Raw genomic sequence first — 6,257 nt, 5'->3', positions numbered from 1 at the left:
TGATTAAAAACACATTTTTCAATTTGGTGTAGTGGTAAGAAGATGCGTATGTGAATGTAAAAACTCAGATTCGATTCCCACAAGCAACAACTTTTACCTAAATATTAGGTAGAAGGGCAAAATCGTCATTTCACTAAAATTAAAAAGACCCACTAATTTTATAATCATATTGGGCTATTATATATTGGAGATATGCTGTGAGCTCTTATACCGCCTTACAGGAGATCAGGAATTCAACTTCTTGCGTGCGTGTGCGTAATCAATTAGCAAAAAAATCAAATATTATACATTATACTTATAATTTTAAGTACAATACTAAAAATCAAACCCAAGTCTCTTATATTATTAAAAAAATCGACTTAACTATGTAACTATGGCATAAGTATAAGTAAGTTGCTGAACTCATATCCAATTATTAAAGTTGTAAACCGGGATTGCACTGCATTAAGAAAGTAAAGTGAGTTGAATCTAACACACTACTACAATTTTAAGCAAATGATTGATTTACAGAGTGCGAACGAACTCAGTAGCTAGTACAGCAAACAACTTATAAGACTCGACATTGGCCCAAATCATCATTATGCAATATTGCAATTGAATGGTAGTACAACATTGCCTTACATACTGTACTGCTATTGATGTAATATTATATATTAATGTATATGTGCATTATTCATGCACCATTAATTCACCTTTTCATGTTCGATTTTCGATTGTCTAAAGAGACTAGAGTTCTTGTGTCTTTTCACTCTACTTAGCAGTCAAATGACGACGATATATAGGGCATGTTTGTTTCCCACTTTTAAGTCAATTTATAATTTATAAGTTCGTAATAACTTATCGATGAATGTTTGTCTACTCAATTTATAAGTTGAATTTATAACTTATAAGTTGATAAGCTGAATGTTAGTAACGACGTATTTTTTCTTAACTTATTTTAAATTTTCTCTTTTTTATTAACTTTACTTTTAAAAAATATGTTTTTAAATATTAATCTAATTTAAAATTCATGAATTAAGATAATTTTATTTAATAATTGTTTATTTTAGTTCATTTAAATAAAAAAAATCTGACTTATAAATAAAATTAACCATACACTTATATAACTTAAAATTATTTATCTACTTATCACTTAAAATTCACTTATTCATTTTAAATTAAAAATTACTTATTTTAAAATTTCTCAAACGGACACAGAGTGCTAGTTGATTATCACAAGCAATAAGGTCATTTTGACATTTACCTCTTAAAAGCCAGTGTTACAGATTTCGGAAATCGAAACTATTCGTTTCAGGTACCGATTTACGATTTATCGGAAATCGGACAAATATTTTTGGCCGATTTTTTAGCGATTTGTCAGTAATTTTTGAAAAATCGGCCAATTTTTATAACAGAGCTTAAAACATAGTACATGTCTTGTATTCTTCTTCGTTCATGTTTAATTTGTTAAATTCGGTTAAATTCACAAACACGTCGGTTTTTGAATTCTTAATATCTTTTAGAGAAACAAAGACGTCAACCACTAAATCAATTATTTGTTGATACTTAAATTATAAAAATACTAGAAGATCGAAAGTGTATTTAATAAAATCACACATAGGGGGACTGATTTAACAAGGGGTATCGAAGAAATACTTAATAGAATTAAATGCATAGACGGATCTACTGGGGGTACAGTAGGTCACCTATTTTTCCTAACATAAAACTTAACGGCTTTCTTAATTTTTGTAATACGAAAAAGTCATCACAGAAATTTAGAAATACGAGGATATCTACTCAAAACATAAATGGTGTTTGTTAACGAAATTCACATTAATTGTCTCGATTTATTTTATTGTTCTATGTTATACTCCCTCCGTCCAATTTTTTACATTTTTTAGAGTGTGTTTGACACGCATTTTAAGGTGTATATAAAGTATAGTTCTGTAATTCTTTTTTACAATTTTCTTTTTCTGAATAAAAATTAAAACATTGAACTTTTATTCAAAAAAAGAAAATTGTAAAAATAAGTGACATAACTATTCTTTTTTTTTATTTGTCATTTTGACTTTTGCACACATTTCAATGTACGGTTAGTTAAAATTATCATTTATAAAATTTTCTTTTTATAAATAAAAGTAGACAACTTATATTTTAATTCACAAAAAAAAAATTAAAATCATATTTCTAACTAGGCAGTCAAACAATATTGAAATATGTGCAAAAGTCAAAACGACAAATAAAAAAAACAGAGGGAGTAAACAGTTAGTTAATTTTATTAATATGAAATTTTTTGACCCCGGCTGGAATCCAAACAATCTTCTGACACTCCGGATCTTCGACATCAGCTTCTCGAAGTCAGATCAAATCAAATGTCAGATTACCCTAATCCACCAAATCTTATCCAAAATTCAAATTTCAAATGGAATGACTAATCAAGTCAACCCCGGAGTCTTATTCTCATTAGACCCCGGGGTTAGGGTGCAACAAATCAAATAAACCCCCAAAATTCTTTAAGTACTTCAAGGAATCCCACCTTGGATTCAAACCGAATGACTAACCAAGTCAACGCCGGATCCTTACTCCCATTAGACCCCGGGGTTAGGGGGCAAATTTCAAACAAACCCCCAAAATTCTTTAAGTAATTCGAGGAATCACACCTTGGACTCAAACCGAATGACTAAACAAGTCAACCCCAGAGTCTTATTCCCAATAGACCCCGGGTTTAGGGGCAAAAAATCAAATAAACCCCCAATTTTTTTCCTAAGGTGTTGCGGCACAATAATAACTAACCTACTCCCCCATCCGGGTAAACCCGCTTAAAGGAGTGGGGGGCAAATGATAGCCAATATTAGTGCATGTCCGATAACAGAAGCCCAGAGCCCAATAAGAAGAGCCCAGGAAGCACTCAGCATTAACCCTGCCCATGACGCATGGCAAAATCACCGCCGTCCACATGCCCGGATCCAGAACATTCATGCGGTCCGGATTCAATAGAATATCGGCCCATCCTGAGCATCCACACGTCCCACAGTTCAAAAGACGCACCCACGGTCCAGATCAAAAGGTACAAACCCCTAAACCGTAGTGGGAGACCTATAAAAGGTAGGATAAAAGGAACGTTACAGGTTACACTCTCTCATGTATACACACATATACACACCACAATAAACTCGTATAATTCCCGTTTTACCCATTTCTCCTCCTGAAACCCTTTCTCATCTTCACGCCGGAGATGCCGCGGGGACGTCACCCCCCTCCGATTCTGTTTTGTAGGTTCCCACCCTACAGTTACACCGCTCGCCTCAATTATTCCTGTCCAAACGGAGTGCGAATCCGGGCCCAGCAAGAAGAAGACCCCGAGGTGATCTTGGATTATCATTATATATTGCAGTATATATACTTGGTCCGTTCAAGAATGGATACGTATTCATGACCATGCTTCGGCCATGAAATGCTTGATGCTGCCGTACATGTACACATACTTCCGTAGCTTTCAGTGAGCTGTTTTCTGATGATATTTTTATTGTTAATGTTATAGGTACCCCAAATAATGTTACGTCATATTTCAATTACCGGTTTCGTAATAGTATTGTTTCAAATTAGTGAACAATAAATGTTTAGCAATTTTTAGGTCGAAGAGAATCCATTCTTGAAAACAGAATTACAAACTCTATATATTTTATATGGAATCTTACTTAGAATCTTGATTTTAATCTCTGTTTTAAAAATTACCAATTTTATCGATTATTCATCTGATTAATTGTTTTAATATACTCTGCTGATTTATTTTTATAATCTGATTAATCACTGCACTATTTTCTTAAACTAATATATTTAGTATAATAAATTAATTAATTTTATATTTTATTAAACACGTCCGATTAATATCCTGATTAATCAATTCGATTAATCACTGAAAGGTTGTTATACTGAAAAATGCCGATTTTCGTTTTTTAGAATAATGATTTTGATACATAAAGTATCAAACTAATAGTGGAAAAGGCAAGAATAAATTTAAATTATCAAAATAACGAATAAAATGAGTGTAAATTGAATTAAGTTTTGTCCTAATATTTTCTTACAACTTTTACAGATTTTCGCGTTTACGGTCAACTGCTTAAAATAGCGGGGCCACAATAAACAAATATATTTATATCATTTTTGAAAAATCGTTTAACTGTATTTTCAAGAAGTATTAATATATCTCCGAACACATTTATAGATGTCGTACAACTTTAAAAGATTATTCATATCCCTGCTCTATGCATATACAAAATGAGACTGGGTTTCTTATACATGTCAGCATTAGAACTTTGTCAAAGATCATGTCTCTATTTCCACGAACAATATGTGGATGCTATTTTGTTTTCCATTTATAGGCTTGTTAATCATAGAATAAAAAAATTGACCAGGTTCAGTCTGATCCAAATAATTCGAACTGCCATTGGAGAATTCACGCAATACTCGTCGTCGATTAATGAAGGCAACTTAAATTTCGAAACATTTAATTCTATATATACAAAGCCGACCCGCTCAAGTAGGGCTGGAAAATGAGTAAAATAATATTAAATATTTAGTGTGGATGTTATACACTTTGGGCTGGGCATGTTTGGCTACAAAAAATAAGCTATTTATTCGCTTATAAGCTAATAAATACTTATTGACGAGTGTTTGTCGACCCAGTTTATAAGTCGAATTTACAACTTATGAGCTGATAAGTTGAATGTTAACAACGACATACTTTTCCTTAACTTATTTTGATTTTTCGCTTTTTTATTAACTTTTGTTTTAAAATTTATGTTTTTACATGTCTTTCTAATTTAAAATTTACGAATTAAGATAATTATATTTAAATTTTATTTATTTTAGTTCAGTTAAGTAAAAAATATTCTGATATTTAACCAAACACTTATTTAACTTATAAGTATTCATTATAAGTCACTTATTCACTTTAAGACATAAGTTACTTATTTTAAAATTTTTCAAACGGGCATTTTATTGAGTTAAAGTTTGATTGGAGTATGATGGTAACTACTTGGGCAGATTTTATCACATAAATAAATAAATAAATAAATAAACTATTTTAAGTTCAATTATTGTAGCTAAAATTCATTGGTTTTCTAAAAAGGGATTAATTATACATCAAAAAATAAAAATGTTGATCCTACAAACAGATCCAAAAAAATTATAAATACACAAGTGTCATATTTTATTTAATGGAAATACGAGAGAAAAAGTTAATTCGACATCAACAATATTTTAGTGATTTATTTAAATTAGTAGGATATTAGTCTTTTAATGCTCTACAAACTAATATTATAATTAATAGTTAGGAACAATAAATTTCTTATTTTTCATCTTTTGTAATGATATACCTTTTAATAATAAAGTATTACATGAAAATTGCATATGAAGAATGATGTTAAGAGAAGAAATTTAGATAAGAGTAGTCCTAGGTCTCAAAGATATTCCCCAAATATTTTAACAAATTACGTGACGAATTTTTATTTCTGGGCGCACATTTATGTACGCAAACTCACATAGTCCCATTATATATTTAGGAACGGTGTTATGTGACACATCATCATTTGAGAAAATTTTAATAATTTTTTTTGAAAAACCTAACATTTCTTTTGAATTAGATAATCATATATTATTAATTATATTTATTGAACCAAATTTTCTCTTAGTTAAATTATCTAAAGCCAATTAATATAGTCAAACACTGTTGGGGATGTATCATTACTCTCTTCATGAAAAATATGTAATGGTAATAATAAAAAAATTATTTACTCAATTTTTTTAAAAAGACAATCACTGTGTTGCAAAAAATACAAATTAATTATTGAATAATTAAAAAGAAAAGTTTGGACAGTGAATTATGTGCTTTTTTACACTAGATTTGATCGTTAATCGTTGAATTTATTGATCTATCGTGGACAAAATAATTTAAATGTACTCCCCTGTAAAAAAAGAGAGTGAAATATTATATTCTAAAAAAATAATTCAAAAGTAATTATTAAGTGATCTTAATTAACGATATATAATTTGTTATTAATTAAAAGAAGATTGTGTGCTTAATTTGATACTCCATCCGTTTCACAGGGCAATAATTTGATTTTAAAATTTCAAACTTCCTCTTTATCATAATTTTTTATTTTTTTTACCTTTGGCAATCAAATTGACCGGATTTTGATCACAAATTATATAAATAATATGGCTAAAAATAATTATAAAAATTATTTTATTAAAAAATTATTTGTATATATGAGAAT

This window comes from Apium graveolens, chromosome 9 (assembly GCF_009905375.1).
Source record: "Apium graveolens cultivar Ventura chromosome 9, ASM990537v1, whole genome shotgun sequence".
In the NCBI taxonomy this organism is placed as follows: Eukaryota; Viridiplantae; Streptophyta; class Magnoliopsida; order Apiales; family Apiaceae; genus Apium; species Apium graveolens.
The sequence above is the reverse complement of the archived record's forward strand: the minus strand, read 5'-3'. Positions refer to the sequence as shown.